The 19768-nt window shown below is 39.2% G+C and overlaps 1 protein-coding gene and 1 pseudogene across 8 annotated transcripts in view; one reads left to right on the top strand and one right to left on the bottom strand.

Moving 5' to 3' along the window:
* Positions 1–19768, bottom strand: part of LOC311630103 (uncharacterized protein) — a 330231-nt gene that overhangs the window by 116692 nt on the left and 193771 nt on the right. For 3 of the 7 annotated variants that reach the window (XR_014796313.1, XR_014796314.1, XR_014796315.1), the window contains exon 3: positions 12582–12675. The exons of the other annotated variants lie outside the window; for them this stretch is intronic. The gene's annotated coding sequence lies outside the window, so the exon portion shown is untranslated. The remainder of the gene's footprint in view (positions 1–12581; positions 12676–19768) is intronic. 7 annotated transcript variants of the gene reach the window in all.
* Positions 17830–19768, top strand: part of LOC311630213 (ferritin light chain-like) — a 100229-nt pseudogene continuing 98290 nt past the window's right edge. Inside the window, exon 1 of the transcript in view lies at positions 17830–18199. The product of the transcript in view is annotated as a ferritin light chain-like (transcript). The remainder of the gene's footprint in view (positions 18200–19768) is intronic.

Below are 19768 nucleotides of genomic sequence, written 5' to 3'. Positions count from 1 at the left end.
TGAGCTCAGTGTTGGCAACAGTGAGGTTGATGTGACCATGGGAACCCCAACCAGTTATATGAATTTCAATCTGCTCATTTCTGAACTTTGTTTTAGTGACAGAAATGGAAAATTTCCATCTTGTACAGATCATTTGATATTTTGGGTTTTCTGTCCTTTGAAATCAAACATAAACCTAACTAATGCCAATATTGGGGCTCTTCGTTGTCCTTACAACTGCAATATCTTTTGAAGAGATAACTATTCCATCCCCAGAATATTCCACAGTTTTGAAAAAAAGCTGCTTCTCCTTGTAAGAGTCCCCACATTCAATCTGCCTCCAAAGCTTACAGGTTCTTCTTTAAAGACAAGCTTCAGACTTCCCAGGCTAACGTCTCCACTGATGCTCCTGTGTATGTCATCACTCACCTGGTAAGGTACCTCTCCTCTCCATGCCACCACTGTAAACACTGCTTTTGGTCTGCCAGGCACTGCTCTCACTGACAGCCTTACAACCTGCCCTGACAGTCCCCAATGCCCCCACTTAATTGTCAAGATTCTCCCAAATCTGAACTCAGATCTTTGGCTGATCTGAGATTATTTCCTACCTTTCTCCAATATGAATTCTAGTTCTAATCAGGCCAGTCTTCTTCCCAAAATACCATGCCTATTTCCAGTTCCACAATTCACTCCATTGATTCTTTATGCATGGAATATTTCCTTACCCTTCACTTGGCTACAGTATGCATCTAGCTATCTCTACCTTTTAATGACTTGGGAAAAATAATAAGCACCAAATTAATAAGAACCAAGTCAAAAAATCCAACAAAACTGTAAGCAAGTTCACAGCTAGAGACCATAGCAACTTGAAAGTACAGATCCTAATACCTACTCAATATCAAACTTCTTCCCATAGTTCTGAGCCAGCAATACTGAATTTTAAGAGATTCTCCAAATGAGGGAAGAAAAATAATGCAAAAATGAAAGTGAAATCATTAAAAATTCACAAGTAGTTAAAACTATGTGATAAAATAGATTCCCACACACAAATACACTTGGATTAAAAATTAGAATCTATAACTTCACACCCATGAAGATAGATACTAAAACCAGAAAATAAAAATTGTTGGTGAGAATGTGGAAAAATTAGAACCTTTATGGGGATGTAAATGGTGCAGCCACTGTGAAACAGTATGGCAATTCCTCAAAGAATTAAAAATAGAATTACCATATGATCCAGCAATTCCTCTTCTGGATATATATTCAAAAGAATTAAAAGCAGGGTCTCAACGAGGTTTTTGTACATCCCTGTTCATAGCAGCATTATTCGCAATAGCAAGAGTGGGGAGTGTCCACTGATGGATGGATGGATAAACAAAATGTGGAATATACATACAATAGAATATTATTTAGTCTTAAAAAGGAAGGAAATTCCAACATATGCTCCAACGAAACTTTAGGACATTATGATAAATGAAATAAGTTAGTCACAAAAACACAAATACTGTATGATTCCACTTATGTGAGTCAAATTCATAGAAATAAAGTAGAATGGTGGTTGCTAGGGGCTAGGGACAGGGGGCTGAGAGTTATTGTTTAATGGGTTAAGAGTTTCCCCATTTGGGAAAGTGAAAAGTGTTCTGGGGATCTGAATGTACTTAACACTACTAAACTATACATTTAAAATGGTTAAGATGGTAGGTTTTATATTATGTGTATTTTACTACAATTATATTTAAATGTATATGTAAATAACTGTCTACAAGATTTAGTGTTTACTTCTGGCAATGCATTGCATCACCTAGGGAATGATTAAAACAAGACATTGATTCTTCCCCTGGAGATACTCATCTAATTTATGTGAGATAGGGTCTTGGATGATTCTAATGTATAAACAGGGAATCACTGGTGTAGGAATTAGGAAAAATTGTCAGCAGATCTCACACATATTTTATAGACATAGATTCTTAGAAGAAGTGTGTGAGAAGAAGAAAGAACTTGGATTTTAGTTGAACGTACCTGAGGTTGATTCCCATCCTTCTATTCGCTAACTTTGTGTCATTAGACAACGTATGCCCCAGTAAAGTACTCAGTGTCCAGCCTGATGCCTGTCCTGGCACTAAATAATTATTTAATGTTTAGATATTAAACAAACAAACAAATAGAATCTCTCTGGGAGTATAATGACTATATTGTCACATATTCTGAGAATTAGCTACTAGATAGACAACAATAAAGGCAGAGTCCCAAGACAGTGCTTGGCACACCATAGGCATGCAATAAATCATAGATATTATCAATATTATGGAAGGGTCTTCAAATATCACCTAATCCACTTTTCTCATTTAGCAGATGAGAACACTGGGAACCAGTTAAGAGAAAGAATTCTTTATCCAGTGTGTCTTTTAAATTATACAATAGCCTTTTACTTTCTTCTGGTGTCTGAATTGTTTTCGTGTAAATGCCTACACTAAGGCTTCCAAAAAATCAATGCTTCTGTTCAAACCATCACTTATAACAGGAATTGGGACGTGCTCAGATAAGCCTGCAGGTGACTCACTCAGCTATGTTAGATGGCAGAATGTAGCTCCTTATAACAATCTGTGGAACATCAAATCTGAGATGATGACCTGGAGATGCCACAGGTCTAAGTCACTCCATACATTGAAGGCAATTTCCCAGGGTTCCCCAGGGAGTAAATCACTCTTGCTGATTTTCAAGAGTTTTCTCTAAAATGAGGCTTCAAAGCTCCCAAACTTTCAAGACCTCAGTGACCTACCAGCAACCCACAATGCCGAGTCTCTCAGTTATTCACCGACAGGCCCTACAGAGTGTGGCCAGAGGGAGGCACACAGACCACCTGTGGGGCCTGTTAAAAATGAAAATGCCAAGACCCAAGTCTTTATTTTCCCAGACTCCCTAGTGACTCTGACACCTGCTATAGTTGAGAAGCATTGTCATTCTGGGAACCATCTGGCAGTGCATTCATTCTAGTGTTTGACATTTTATTGAGCAGGTACTCCAGGCAGGCCTTCGCCTTAGCATATAATTATAAAGTCAGAGAAGACATCATCCTTATTCTCAAGGAGCTCAGAATCTTCCAGAGGACAGAAAAATAGAAGGTAACTTGATACAGTGTAATCATTCATTTGTTTCATTTAATCATTCAACAAATAATTATCAAGCACCTACCATATTCTAGGCATAGAGCCACAAATAGAAAGGTTACATGGTATGGTGGTTAATCTATGAACACAGCACCAATCCTAACTGGGTTTGCATCCTAGCTCCTTTACTCACTAACTGAATGACCTTGGGCAAGTGGCTTAACCTCTGTAAAATTGAGGTTTCCTCATCTGTAAAATTGAGGTATTAATAGCATGTCCTTCACAGGGTAACTTTAATGATTCAATGAGTTGATATATGTAGATCTTAAAATAGTCTCTGGTGCATAGTAAGTCCTGAGTATGTTTTCAAAGGAATCAAAGCTCATGAAAGCAAGGAGTTTTGTGGATTTTTGTTTGTTTGTTTTGTTTGTTTTTGTTTTTTATCCCTAACACCTAGAGAGATACCTGCTACATAGTAGGCAATCACTAAATATTTGTTGAATGGATAAATGAATTTCTGTAAGAGATTGTCAGTTGCATGGCAGGCTGACTTGAAACTAACTGATTATTTTCCCCACTTCCAGCACATACTTAAAAAGAAACATTTTAAAAATACATATCTGGGCTCAAAAGAAAAATAAATTCCCAGGTACTAAAATGTTAAAGAGAGAAACCACAGGCAGATTTTAGCAGAAGCTGGGACATTAGGAGCATCAAAAATTGCCAATTATTTTAATGGTGGTTATGATGATGGCAATAGGGATTGTGATGATGATGAAAATGATGGCTAGGTGAAGATAAGCCTCAAGAACAATTACAGGGCAATTTTTTCTCTATCAACTCCTTAGGTAGTTATTCCTTCCCCAACTTTTGCCTGTGGTACCCATATATTTACCATAGATTGTGACCTCCATGAAGATGGAGTGACCTAGCTTATCTCTTTATCTCAACTGTGTAGGTTCTTTGCATGATTATCAAACTTCATCAACTGAACTAGGCTTAGAGATTTTCCTAAGGCACTTTCTTCTGGTCTTGGAGCATCCATACACAGAGTCATAGACTCCCAGACTCTAACATTTAGGAAACACATAACATATCAACTAGTACAAACTTCCACCCAGTGTTCAACCTCACTGCTCACCGTAGCCACCAAAGTCGCCTGCCCAGCCTACTGATCAAACTTTCATAAGTCTGTTCCAAGAGATTACTGTTGAGAATTCCTTTCAGCCTGCTATATATAACCTTTTCTAGTTCTCACTGTTTAGCATACCAATCTATAAGGGATGATGAGACATTGTTGGGATAAATAGGAATATGGTCCCAGCTAATTCAGGTTTCCACACAGATCCTTTAAATAACTGACAAAATGTAAATGGGACCTGCTGAAACCAACATAGACAGCACATTGGAATAAAAAGTTTAAAACTATTCTTAGCTGGCAATCCAAGGTGAGTGCTTTAGTTCTTTGCATATGCAAAGTGTACAGTACAACTACGGATGCACCACCAACTCTGAGATCAGCTAGCTAATATTCTGAAACCAAGTAGCATGTAGTATAGAGTTGTTCATTGGGAATGGGTGATTTATTTTATTATTCAAATTTCAAACCCTCCCAAAAAGCTTTCTGATTCTAAAAAAATCACAATTCCTAGACAATTCTAAATAATTTAAAATAAATTTAAAGTGTTATGGTACATGGAGTAAACACAATAAAACCTTTATTATTTTTTTTTAAATGTAAACAGGTATACCATTTTTATTACTAGAAAATCAGTTTCTCTCCAAACTTACTAGAATATTAAACAAGTATTTAGAGGTTCTCCTTCACAAAGGTGCTCACACGTCTCAGTCTAGCCCTGGTTCTGTCATTACAAACACCTTCCCAACAACTGCCTCTGGTCCTCCAAACATCCCGCCTCATGCTTGGACAGTCTCTGAAAGCCCAGTTTGCTTCTAGATTATCAGAACTTCCTGGAGGAAAGGTGACTTGGGGAGACCTCAGTTTCCTTTTCCACTGTCAGAGGCAGCATGGTACACCTGGAGTCAAACTACCTGGCTTTGCTTCCTGGCTCTAGAATGATCATGTGACCATCCAATAACCATCTGACCTTCGGCCAATATCTCAATTTCCCTGAGTCTGTAATCTCATCTATAAGGCAGGGACGAAAATAATATCTTACTCATAGTGCACCTGTGAGCTAAAATGAGTAAACACATGAATGGCACGGAGAAAAGTGCTTGGCACACAGTAAGTGCCTGATACATACTAGCTATTATTATTGTTGTCACCATGCCTTCTCTAATTCTAGATGACTCTTTCCTTCTTCTACACTGGCTCGGGTTCATGCCACCTCACACGCAAATTTCTGCCAAGATTTGGGGCTGGTAAGGGAATGCAGTAGTAGACATTATGAAAGATTTCATGAGGGCAATAAACATTAAAGTTGGACCATAAAAAAATTACTTCCTCCCATTTGGGTACTTATCAGAAAATTAGGAAAGGAAGAAATTAAAGAATTGAATAACCTTCAATCAGATTATGCAATTCATTATGGGCCAATTAGGGCCCCCTCAACTTCCTTCTATGTATATATTCTCAGACTGGCATATTTAGTGCTTTCTCTCTCTCTCTCTCTCTCTCTCTCTCTGTAACATCTTTCCAATCTTGTTGTTACTCATTTTAGCTGTCAGAGCTTTCCCCCTAATTTTATCTGTTCTAAACTTTCTGAGCCCAAAGGAATGCCATGTGCCAGCTGCAGTAGCACCAGGCCTTAGCGGAGCAGGGTAACACATCGAAACGTTCCCTGTGCTCTCTAGTCCTAAGAATAGGATTAACTTTAGGGAAACCACACACAAGGGGAGCACTCTTAACTGCTTCTGTTGCTACTTGATTTGAATAGATTTTTGCTCAAATAAGTTCATAAAAATTAAAAAAAGAAAAGAAATCACACACAAGACTTTAGTTAGGCAAAAATAAAATGAAGTGACTCGAATTGCTTTTTACAATATTTGTGCCATTCCCATCAGTATCACACTTGAGTTTTAATTACTCTAAAAGAAGAATTATGGGTTGACCGTCAAGAGCACAGACTCTGAAAATGGCAGGGTTGCTGTAGGGTTATGAACAGAGGCAAGCAGTTGAGGGGTTAGGACCTGAAATATAGCCTCTCACTCAAAGAGACACTTACAGGCGGGATTGACTCAGAAGAGGCATATTTTTCTATTTTATACAAAGATACCGTATGGATTAGTAGTCTTACATTCAGGGGCATGGATTAAATTAGAAAGTATATTGAGAATAATAGATCCAAGAATTCTCATTGTCTGAAAAGGGAGTTTCAAATATGAAAGGGGTAGTGGATTAGATTTATACATATCAATGTGAATTCATGGTTTTTAATGTAAGTGGATATTGCGTATGTGGATGTGTGAAAGGGTATAGGAAATATATTTTCTGGCTGTTTCCACCAAGAGGGCCTAGAATACAGATACAGGAGTAGCTGTGATCATACTCATGCTCATATTTTGGTTTCTAAAATTTATACTTCACTAAAAGAAATCAGAGCCCTTTGGAAAGGAGGATTCCAGGGCTGGGACAATAAAAGGGAAGATGAGCCAGGAACATCTGTGGTTCTAAAAAGTAAAAGAGTGCTCAGAAATCTTGGGAACATGTCAAAAGTTCACAAGGCCAGCTTAAAAAGACTCTCTCCTACCAGTGTCTACTCACCCAAACACCTATACTCAAACTTGGCCAATCAGAAAAAATCTGAGCAGTAAAATAAGCAATGACAGTCATAACCTTATAACCCACTGAATAAAATTATAATCTATGAATCCATACCAACACAAATGAATAAAAATAAAGTAATGGGAGAGAAGGTAAGCTGTATCTTAAAACAGAATACCAACTCATAAATGTAGAATAAATGATAAAATTAGAAAATTGTCATTAGGTAACTATCACAGTCATAACTGATTCAAGAACAATCATCAATAGATGTTAAAAATAAATGGGATAAAGTCTGATGGGGAACAGGATATTTGCATACTCCCAAAATATTATCCCATAAAATACTTATTAATTAGTAAATACAAATTATGTATTCATTACTTAATACAAAGTAGTCATTCATTAATCTTAGAATGGATAACCAACAGACACAATCTTAACCAAGTGACAAAAGTTAACATCACCAATAATGGGACAAGTCAACATTAGGTGCCACCTGACATACAGTGCTGAGAAAAATATGCCATTATGACTATGGCTTTTCTGACAAATATACATAATCTGAATCCAATCATTAGGAAACAGACAAATCCAAACTGGGAGACATTCTACAAAGTAATGGGAGTATACTCTTTAAAATTTCAATATCATGAAAGGTAAGAGTAAAGAATGATGCCAAAGTACAGTGGCACATGACTCTGCATTAGAAGGATGTCTGTAAAACACAGACCTGAACTCTGAGAAAAAGTCTTAGCTCTGCTGAAAAAATTCTTTACATTTCTTAGTGTTGTGCAAGTTCTAGCCACCTGTCCCCAGGCTGGGGCACCAGCACCTTCTAAAACAGATCAGTCCAAACCTGCTGGCCACCATCCCCACTTCCTTTGGCTGTCCCAAGGCAGGTCTGGTCCTGCCTCGCTGCCTGGCCCTTTGAATCGTGGGCCTCCTCGGGCTGTAAATCTGGGCCTGGGCCTGCCTCACATCTTGGAATCACTCTTTGGTCCTCTCTCTCTTCACTCCACATCTGGGGGTGAGCCTTCATCCAGCCCTCACTGCCAGAACCCCATACCAGGCCCAAGTTCTGGGTACCCACTTGCCTAGGAGGAGAATGTAGGTAAGAATCATATATTAGACTGATAATAATCTGGTCACAGTTCAGCCTCCTGTCTCAGCCCTGAAAAAAACTGAGAATATTTACCAATCCCTCAATGCACTGTGTTCTTTAACATATGATCTTCCTGCTGCCTTAAATGCCGTGTTTCCCAAAAAATAAGACCTAGTGCATGGAAAGATAAGACATCCCGTGAAAATAAGACCTAGCACAACTTTGGGAGAAAAAATTAATATAAGACACTGTCTTATTTTCGGGGAAACAGGGTACCTCATCCCCTCCTCACACACAACTGCCTTTCACCCACTACATCTGTTTGTGGAACTTCTACTAATTCATCAAGACCCAACTCAAACTCTCCTCATGCACCCTAGTCGTATGGTTTTGGTGGTTATACTATACTCTGACAGGGATATATGTTAGTCTCAGTCTACAGATCAGGGCTTCAGAAATATGGGGACATTGTCCTGTTCAATGTTATATAACTAAAGACTAGCTCCAAGAATTAAAAGCAGGAATTGTGCCATCATTGAATAAACAAAGCTGGTAGGCATTAACAAATTGTCTTTTAATAAACAAATACATGTTTTAGAGGTGGCTTCTGTTTATTACACTCCTGAACACCAATACCCCTTATCCCTGTCATCATCAGCATGAGGGTGTACAGTGAGTTCATTGATTCATTCATGTACTGAAACCCTAATATTTCAACATAATGGGCTACTGTTGGGGATATGAAGGTAAATAAAACACAGACCCTGCTTTCAAGGAGGTCAGATTCTCCCACAGTCAATTGTAAAACAATGTCAACGCATATTCATGGACAATGCTTAGGATTAATACAGTTTAAAGAAGCATATACTTTTAAAACAATATGAGTTCACATGCTTGTGAAAATGTTATTTAATGGCTGGTAAAACTGTAGAAATGTGGAAATGGTTTCATCACGAGCCATTTAATTCTTTGGGTGACTTTGGTTGACGCCAAGCTCATCAAGCAAGCTTTTAAATAATACTTATTTAAAGCTGAAAATGTGAATGAGTTTCCACCTGAAAGAAATGATGAGTCCTTTTCCAAAAAAAGAGATAATTGTTAGCAATTTCACAAGGTGAACTAGTAAAGGATTCATTCTCACATTGTTCTCATCTGTCTGATGAAGATGGAAGGTTTATATAGGTTTGACTAGTCCCCATGGCAACAGCCTTTCTCCTGGGTTACCATAGGAATTGTGAAGGCCTTTATAAACCTCCATTAGCAGAGCCTAGGCCATCAGCAGTCAGAAACATCTGCCGAGGAAGACACTGCAAAGTGTCAGCAAGGGCGTCTGGGAATTAATTTAGCTTAGAGTAGCTGTGCCGGTCTGTTCGGGCCCCCACATCTACATCTATGAATGTTAGATAATGCCAGAACCAGTCCAATGCCTTGAACACTTCACACAAGGGTTTTCAAAAATCTAGCCACAAACAGATATGACCAGATTTCAAAAGATTTTTGAGACACTAGGAAGGAGCCTGTTCTGACAAAGCCTCACATAGAAGAGAGGTAGAGTCATGTCCCTCACCCTAGGACAGGGCATTAAAGCCATATTAATAAAGAATATAGTGATGGATGGTGGTGATGATTATGCAACAGTGTGAATGTTCTCAGTGCCACTGCACTGGACACTTAAACATTAAGATAACAAATGTTATGTTACGTGTATTTCACAAGTAAAAATAAAAAAATAATAAAAGCATTGTGATTATGATACTACCATTACTGAGCATTGACTATATCCCACACATTAATGCTAGGAGCCTCAGATATTATGTCCATAATCCCACAAGTCTGTGCATAATTATCTCTACACTGAAGATTATTATTATTCCTACTTTGAAAATGAGGAAACTGAGGCTTATAAAAAATAAGTGGCTCCATGGGTACACACTAGTAAGTGGAGACAGCAGTCAAGCCCAGGTCTCTCTGATTATGGAATATTGGCCCTTAACCTCACAACTTCCTCATCAACGTCACATATTCTACGGCAGCTCATTGATACACAATGTGTTGAACGGATGCAAGAGAGCTGTTGTTGAATTCTGTTTAAATCTTCTTTAAGACCTAAAAAATAATCTCTTAGGATGCCAATGCAGGAGGACTTTCATTTGTAATCTAACCTTTAAATGTTTTTCAACAACAATCATGTATATTTAGAAAATACAAAGATATTTCTATTTTTAAAAAGTTGCATGGTATCAAAATAACTTCTGGAGCTTCCAAATAGCAATCTGTATTAAAAATAAAACCATGCACTAAAATGTACAGGAGAGTTGCATGTGTGGAGAAATTGCTTAGTAAATAGCTGGAGAATTGCAGGCACTTTTACACACTGGAAAGCCACCTCTGATCAGGACAAAGAAAAAGCATCATGTGTCATGCTAGAATATGTGGAATGCATGTGGTAGTAATCTCCTCTTTGAGCTTTGGTCAGGCCATATGGAAGAAATACAAAAAAAATAAAAAATAAATAAAAAAAACCTCTAGGGAGAAGGAATTCTAAAACACTATGGAATTTCTTCAGTAGCAAGAAGGAAGACAACAACAGGAATTGATTCTTTAAAATTAAGCCTATGGGCCCTAGCCAGTTTTACTCAATGGGTAGAGCATCAGCCTCTGGACTGAAGGGTCCCGAGTTCAATTCTGGTCAAGGGCCCATGCCTGGGTTGTGGGCTCCATCCCCAGTAGGAAACTAATCAAAGATTCTCTCTCCTCATTGATGCTTCCACCTCTCCCTCTCTGTTCCTCTCTGAAATCAATTTAAAAAATATATTTTTAAAAATGAGCCTTTGGGGCATGCCACCAGAGAAGACAGGTACGTACCCCTTCAAGGTTTCTTCTGCATGCCTGTCATTGCAGTGAGGACACTAAGTAGGATCCTACTACTGAGGGCCAAAAATCTGGGTCACAGCCCCTGAAGCTTTCAACCCTCAGTAGGTAAATGGAAGAAGAAATTACTTTTTTCTCTTCAAATACTTAAGTGGAAAAGAGGATACTAATTAGCAAGCCACAAAAATATACCAAAATTGCATCTACTCTTTTTTTATTTTGTTTTTTAAATACAGTTTCTTAAATATCTGGCAATGTTTCTCTTTAGCTGCTTTAATAATTATTTGTTTTAGAAAGTACAATTGAAAGGAGATGGGGATTTTTTGTTTAATGGGTATAGAGTCTCAGTTTTGAAAGATGATAAAGACGTGGAGATGTGATACACAACAGTGTGAATGAACTTGACACTACTGAACCGTACCTTAAAAATGATTAAGATAGCCAATTTTGTTATGTGTTTTATACCACAATTTTTTTAAAGGTAAAATTGATGACATCTATCTTTGTTAGCTCAGGCTACTATTACAAAATAATATAGGTTGGGTGGGTTATGCGAGAGACATTTATTTCTCACAGTTCTGGAGGCTGGTGAATCCAAGATCAAGGTCCTGGCAGGTTCTGTTTCTTATAAGGTCCCTTTTTCTAGCTTTCAGAATGGTCACCTTCTTGCTGTGTCTTCAGGAGGTACAGAGAGTATACTGGTCTCTTCCTCTTCCTTAAAAGATATTAATTCCATCATGCGGGCCCCACCTTCAGGAATTCATCTTAATCTAGATGAATTCAGAAAGAGAGGGCCCTGGGCACTGAACAGACAAAATTGAGAGCTCTCTTGCTTTGCTCTCATGTTGACTTCACTTCCAGTCCTAAGTCTGCATTCACTCACCCCCTGATCTCTTACTCTGCCCTTGCTCCTGGAAATTATGATGGACGTGACTCCTTTTACCTTGACCCTTAATTGTTCTCTTGAGTCCTCATGTTGAACTTGCCCTCAGGATTGATCTATTTATGTCTCATTCTGAGCTGCCATCTGGGCCCAGGTCTCTGAATCTTAGTCCACCATAAGGGCCCAACCTGGCCCACCTCCAAAGTTGGATGTGTTAGATATAAAACCAAAGGTATTATCAACTCACTGGACAAAAAATATTATAAAAGAATAAGCTAAAATTTAACAACAATAAATTTAACACTCTGCTCTTCAAGTCAATTGTTTCAATCTAGGATTCCAGATGTGGTTTGATAGTAATTCATATAATATAGATTTAGGGTATTTATTGACCAATACTGGCAAATCCAACATTAATCAACAGTATGATAAGGTCACTAAGATGACTATGTTTGGTTACATTAGAAAGTTGGCAAACATTTTTTTTGTGAAGGGATATATATAAATATTTTAGACTTTGCAGGCCACACAGTCTGTCATAATTATTCAATTCTGTCATGAAAAGCAGCCAGTGGCACTGTAAAAACTTTGGTGTGGCTATGTTCCAACAAAACTTTGCTGGTCCCTGGGCTATAAAATATAAAGCCAAGATCACAGAGTTGATATTTTCACTGCATCCTGCAGGCATCAAGCCATAAGGCAATTCTTGAGTTCATTTTTGGGCTCTAAAAGTTTAATTGCTCAAAAACGAGAGAGAGAGAGAGAGAGAGGGAGAGAGAGAGAGAGAGAGAGAGAGAGAGAGAGAGAGAGAGAGAGAGCAAGCTCCCCATTGGTCATTATTGGTTTATTAATTCAACAACTTTGAGCACAGTTTTTCCGTTTGCTAAGAATCTACCTAGAAGTACTGACCTTCCATTTGAACGTTTCCATCTGGTCCCCAAGGGGAAATTACCATCCTTATCAAAGTCTTGCTGGAATCAGACCACCCAAGTCTACCACAGCACTGCCAATCAAAGAGGGGAGAGATGTTAGCATGTGGCATGTTGGTCCTTAGTGAACCATGTAGATCCTAAGAACCATCAATCCCTTTAAAGTGCTTGCCAGGTGATCTTGTAATAGATTGTACTAGTTTCTTAGCTATAAAGAGACAGATTTATGGGCAGAAGTCACCAAATGGTGGCCTCTTGACCCTATCTGTCCCTACACTTGTTTAATACACTCTGAAAAATGTTTTTAAATTTTAAACACTTATCCCCATTTGAAAATAATAAAATTTAACATAAAAATGTTGAAGTTCTAGCAATTTGGGACATGGCTGCAGCCAAGTGGAGCTAAATAACAGCTGTCCCTTCAAGAGAGAGCCTGCCCTTTCCAGCTCACTGAGGTCTCAATCCACACTATGTGATTCTTTTTAGTTGTACTCTGGTCTGATAAACATTCCAGTTTACCATCCCTCTACATAACCCACTTTTTCCTCTCTTAGAAAATCATGACTATGCTTAGCTGATTACAGTCTTCGGACACCCCCCATTTTTCACAACTCCCCCTGAGATAACCAAAAGTGTCTCAGTAATCTCATTTGCAAGGTCTCACAGTTCTCTAGAATACAACTTCCTGGGCAAGAGACTTGAAGCTCACAGTCTCTCCACCAATTTAGCCTTCAATGATCTTTTTATGCTCCCATTTGTTCTACCCTTTCCATTCATAAGGTCATTCTCCTTGGCAGAGCAAACAAAGGCCAAGAGTTTTTGAACAGCTTTGAAAGCATTTCTGGACATTTTCTGTTGCATTTCTTACTCTTCAGCTTGCTCCAAACAGAATTTTGTGTCTTTTATGATGTCCTGAGCATTGTCCACAAGTCACAATTTATCCTGAGCTTTTGCTTTTCTGATGTCATTTGTACAAATCATCATCATCCTTTATATTCATTCTTTTGTTCTGGTCATGTCTTTTGAAGATCTCAGCTTGAATAGAGTGGAGGATTCTTTCTATTTAGAGACCACTCTGTTTCTTCTTCATCAGGATTGCTTACAGTTTCAGAGACAAATTATCCACACATGGACCTCCCCAACCCTTGTGAGACATCTACCACTTCAGAATTGCAAGACAAGTGAAGCTCTTCTCTGGATTTCTTTTTCCCCCGTGGCCAGTAGAAGCTATTTCCAATTTCTCTCTTTTTAAAAAACTCAAAATTAAGTACAGAAAGGGTCTCATCACTTCATCTACCTGCTGGGAGGAAAAACATTATGGGGCAAAGGAGTTATTAGGAGGTGGGTGAAATCTGAGATTTGCTTAGGTCTGACACCCTCTGGTTTCTATCTTTGTCCTTTGAATTATATGGGAGTTGAAGAGCCTCCCAGTGGGGGAAGAACTCGGATATTCATGGATCATCAGAGTAAGTGAGATAGGGGAACTTAAGAGAAAGTAAACTGCAAAGGACTTGCAGGACCTCTTAGAGATAATTTCTTCAAAACAAGAGAAGCCTGCATGACTAGTTCAACTCAGTGATGAAGACTGTGGGTCTGTGGGAAGAGAGGTTCCAAGTATCAAGATGGGGAGATTTATTTAAACCCACTCTGATGCCTCAATCCAGAAAGATATGTATGCCCTAGAAAGATGGGAGCAGTGAGTCAACTGAAAGTTTTCCATCAAAATTGGTTGTGGGCTCCTCTAAGACACTGCAATGTGGAGGAAGAAAAGGAACAGCCAGCCAGAGTAGCAGTGAGCATCAAGTGATGGTATAAAAGCAAACTGGGGACAATCAAGATACCACACCTGCACACCTCGCTTCCTTACCAGACCAACAATCTGGTCGTGTCTTCTGAAGACCTCTACCACTTCAGAATTGCAAGACAACTGAGTCTCTTCTCTGGTTCTCTTTTCCCACATGACTAGTACAAGCTATGGGTCAGGAGTAGATTTCTTCCATCTGGCTGGGTAATCTTCAGGAGGTCTTCATGTTAATAATAGCTTATTTTCTTTTATACTTTTGCCTTTTTCAATATTTGATTCACAGGCCAATGCATCTCTATTCAAGTATTTGTCTTATGATATGTAGTACTTCCACACCTTGTTTTCTGAAAAATCTGTTCCTTTATAACAAGGTGAACATCTCTACTGCAATATTTAAGTGTGAGGATTCACCCATCAAGTCTCTGAGACCCCCTAAAACCATATACTCCTTCTTGTATTAAAATATCAAAATTGCTCTATTTTACAATACTAATAAGTCTTTCTAACTCCTTTCTTAGTTTCAGTCTTTCATTCCTGAGCTTATCTAACTCAGTCTTATGCTTCTGGATGAGTAGTAACCAGCTCTACAGTTATATTTAAAAAATCACTAGAAAATGCCCTGAGTTTGCCAGTTCTCATGTCATAATAGCTACTAATAATGATAATGATAGGTACTGCTTACTGGATCTACCACGTGATGCTTACATATATGGTATTCTCTCTTATCTTTGCATGTGATATTTTCATACTCACTTAACAGATGAAATACTGAGATTCAGGAACCTGAATAACTTCCTGAAAGATCCAAAGTTATTAAGTGGGCAGGCTGGTCTAACAGGGTCCAGATGAGAAATGATTGAAGAGTTTAGTGAATAGACCATTTTAGGGTATGAGCAGAGTTATAGAAAACCTGCAAGGAGGCATAAAACAACCAATGAATAGAAATAGCAGAAAGCTTTTACTATCGTTGGACAAGAAGGGACAAGAAAGGCCAGTGGTCCCTAGGGCCTAGAGAGAAAGCTGTAGGAGAAGGACAAGTGTTAGAAGCATCCATGGCCAAACTGTAGCTCAGCAGAGAGAGAGAGAGAGAGATCTGGGAAAATAAATATCCTTACGTCACTTCCCCTCCATCTGAATACCAGCAGTACCTCCCCTTGACTAAACCCAACAAGAAGCAAGAGAGGAAATCTTGGGTCAACCTCCCAGCATACAGAGTAAGATAGAGAAGGGTGCAATGTGCGTCTGGAGGAAAATGGAGAACATCCCAGAGCGCTGAGATTTGAACCCTGCTTTGCCTAACTCCAACTCTCTTTTCAAAATGCCATGACACCTTTATCTCAAACTAAGAGCTTATAATTTCAGGTTTTTAAAATATATATATTGTTAATATTTTACAGAGAGAAACGGAGAGAGATAGAGAGCTAGAAACATCGATGATGAGAGAAACGTCAACCAGCTGCCTCCTGCACAACCCCCATTGGGGATGTGCCTGCAACCAATGACCAGAATCAAACCCTGGACCTTTCAGTCCACAGACCGACGTTCTATCCACTGAGCCAAACTGGTTTCGGCTATAATTTCAGATTTTAATATCTTAGTCTCCAAATCCAAATTCTATGTCCAGATATGTATCTTAGGCAGTGAATACATCCCAGACAATCCTATTTCTTCTGAGTTATTCTTCCAAATAATGACCTGAAGAAGCAGAGAAGAAAGTCATACCAGTACCCATCAGTGCTGCAGTTTCCTGTTCAGCACAGAAGAATCCCTGGAGATACTGATGATAACGTTTGCCCACACAAATGATTCATTGACAGGCATATCTTAGCAGACTCTGCCACAGGCCAGACACATACTTCAAGAAGAATTTTCTCCTAATTGAAAGCCTAGCTCAACCCACAATTTCTTCAAATCCTTTACTCCTTGATTTTCTCTTTGGCCTTTATTCTCCTGCCTCATCCATCGCTTTCTTTCCATGTTTGTTTTTTTTTGTTTGTTTGTTTGTTTTTAAATCCTCACTTGAGGCTACATTTATTGATTTTAAAGGCAGGGAGGGAGGAGAGGAACATTGATCTGTTGCCTCCCATATTTACTCCAACTGGGGATTGAGCCTACAACCTAGTCCTAACTGGGAATCGAACCTGCAACGTTTTTGGTGTATGGGATGATGCTCCAACAAACCACTTGGCCAGGGTTCATCTGTCTTTTGCTTAAAGAGGAGTACCAAGAGGCATTCATCAAGCTCTTTCACATCATCATCAATCAGGGAAATCTGTTAAGACTTCCCATGACTGCTGGTTACTAACTCACTATATAACCAACATGCCCTCATCTATGCAGATTATTGTCCATGAGTTTCCCAAAGATGGGGAAATTGTAACTGTATTGGTCAGTTTCCAAGTCAAGAATTGAGCAGTATCATTACTTTTAAAATTTGTGTGAAATAAAACACAATTACATAGGGAGAAAATTCCAAAATCTATAAAAACCAAACAAACAAACAAACAAAAAACCTGCTATAACTAATAAATGAACTTAGCAAGGTCACAAGTTACAAGGTAAATATATAAAAGCAATTTTATTTCTTATGGTCTATCAATGAAAATGTGAAAACAAAATCAAAGGAACAATACCAATTATAATAATAGAAAATGAAATAAATTTAACACATATATATGCAAGACCTGTACACTGAAAACTATAAAATTAAAAATATCTAAATAAATTAAAAGGTGTACATGTTTATGAATTGCAAGTCTCAATATTATTAAAATATCAATTCTCTCTTAATTGATTTACAGATTCAATACCCTCCCTACCAAAATCTGAGCAGTCTTTTTTGGTAGAAATTGACACATTGATTCTAAACTGTATATGGAATATCCAAAATCATTTTGAAATAAAAGCATCAAAGTTGGAGGACTTGCCTACCTGACTTCAAGACTTACTATAAAACTGCAGTAACCAAAATGGTGTGATGACAGACAAATGGATCAATGAAACAGATTAGAGAGTCCATGCATACATGTTTTCAACACAGCTGCCAAGATAATTCAATGAGGAAAGGGCAGTCTTCAACCAATGTTGCAGTAATGACTGGAATGAGGAAAGATGAGCCTCAACCCTTACCTCACATCACGCACAATAGCAACCTGGAATAGGCAGTGCCCTGAGCAATTCCCAGGCTCTGTCTCTTGCTTCTACAGTGCTTGAATGGAATAGCCCCAGGGATGCCTCTTCTTCCATGGATGCCCCTTCTTTCAGCCTCTGACTGCCTCGTAGCCTCTTTTCTGGTCAACACCTTCAGAACCATCTCAGCCATCCTCAGCCTCCAAGACCAGCTAGCACTGTTTGTATGTGTGTGTGTGTGTGTGTGTGTGTGTGTGTGTGTGTGTTTACTTTAACTCCTTATTGTGGAACAACTATGAGCTCCCAAATTCATCGGAATTATTTCACCAAGGTGGAGGCTGCTGTCAACCTGCTCAATCTGCATCTGCGAGCCTCCTACACCTAACTCGCTCTGGGCTTCTATTTTGACCTCAATGAAGTGGCTCTGGAGGGTGTGGGCCACATCTTCCGAAAGTTGGCCAAGGAGAAGCATGAGGACACCAAACATCTCTTAAAACATGCAAAACCAGTGTAGTGGCCTTGTTAATTTCCAGGACTGTGGAAGCCTTCCCAAGATGAGTGGGGTGAAACTCAGGACACTATGCAGGTTGCCATGGCCTTGGAGAAGAACCTGAACCAGGCCCTTTTAGATCTGCATGCTCTGGGTTCTACCTGCCTAGACCTCTGTGACTTCCTGAATGAGGAGGTGAAACTTACCAGGAAGCTGGGTGATGACTGACTAACCTCCTCAGGCTAATGGGTCCCCGGGCTGGGCTGGATGAGTATCTCTTCAAAAGGCTCACCCTCAAGCACCACTAGGAGCCTTTGGAGCCCAGTGGCCTTTAGGGTAAGGTGATCAGACGTCCCGACTTTTAACAATTTGTCCCTGGTGTTTTATAAAACACCACGGGATGCGGGACAAATTGTTAAAAATCGGGACTGTCCCGCCAAAAGCGGGACATCTGGTTACCTGATAGGGCTCTTATGCATACCCCTAGTGTCTGGCTTTTGCCAGAGCCTCTCCCTGAAACCACTACTCATCTTTTTAACTATCCTGCAGCCCTCTCCAATGCATTGGACCAAATGGAAACAATAAAGCTTTTTGCAGGACAAACAAACAAAATAAAACCCACAAACCAACTTGAAACAGATCACAGAACAAAACATAAAGCTACAACCATAAAACTGATAGAGGAAAACATAAGAGAAAATTGTTGAGACCTGGAAACAGGCAAACATTTATTTTTTTACTCAGGACACAGAAGGCCTGAGACACCAAATAGAAAACAAATGAATTTGACAGCAATCGTCCTGAGGCCACTGCCCAGACCGTTTAGGCCGCCTTGGCACCCAGATGTCTCTCTACTTAGTTTTGCCCTTATGTTCACAAGCGTGTTGAACTGAACCTTGGCTGAAGCTTGAGGGAGAGTGCTCCAGCCCAGCCTGTCAAAGTTCTCTGCATTAGCCTCAATCCCAGCTAACAATGAAATGTGAAATTGCCCTTGTTCTCTGTAAATGTACATTTTTGTAAATACACAAGAAAAGAAGAGGCTGAGCCAAGACAGATTTATGCTTTCCTGAGACCTACGCCAAAATACTATCTAACACGGTCAATGCTCTATGACTAGCACAGGCTTTAAGCACTATTGTCACGTTTTGTCTCATTCCATGGTTTAAGAACAAGCGTCCCCTGCTTGTTAAATTAGAATCTATAAATGGAATTAATTAGAGGCCACATTTCCTGACCCTATCCTGGAGAAGGCAAACTCTTCCCAAGAGGATGTTTCTACCGTAATCCACACCGCCACCTTTAAATAATAGTTTCCCAGCTTGCTGTGGCTATTGTCCCCGTTACTGAAATGAAAGTCCCACTAAAGAACCCAACTCTGACTTAACTAAGGATACGGACATTGATAAAAATGCATCTCCACTTAGAGGGCCCACAGATGTTTTAACTGCGTGAAACTGGTGTAAGTTCCCTTGAGGCTTAGGACAATGAGATGGACCATAGAAACCTGAGGATAAAAGCAGCTGAGCCCGAATATATCCTTTTTCAGAAAGAGCACACATCCGTGGTTTTAGAGCTGTGAATCCACTGACCCTACCTCTTACTTCGTCCCTTTCCTAGCACTGGGCCTATGGACTTGAATCTTTATTCTTCTGTATGAACCCAGCAGTTGCTGAAACCTCCCCTCAGCACCATAGGATTCTAGTGATGTCTACAGTTCCTTTGGATGTCCCAGCCATTGATCACT

This window comes from Pipistrellus hanaki (genome assembly GCF_964339955.1).
Source record: "Pipistrellus hanaki genome assembly, chromosome: 11".
Taxonomy (NCBI): Eukaryota; Metazoa; Chordata; class Mammalia; order Chiroptera; family Vespertilionidae; genus Pipistrellus; species Pipistrellus hanaki.
The sequence above is the reverse complement of the archived record's forward strand: the minus strand, read 5'-3'. Positions and strand labels throughout refer to the sequence as shown.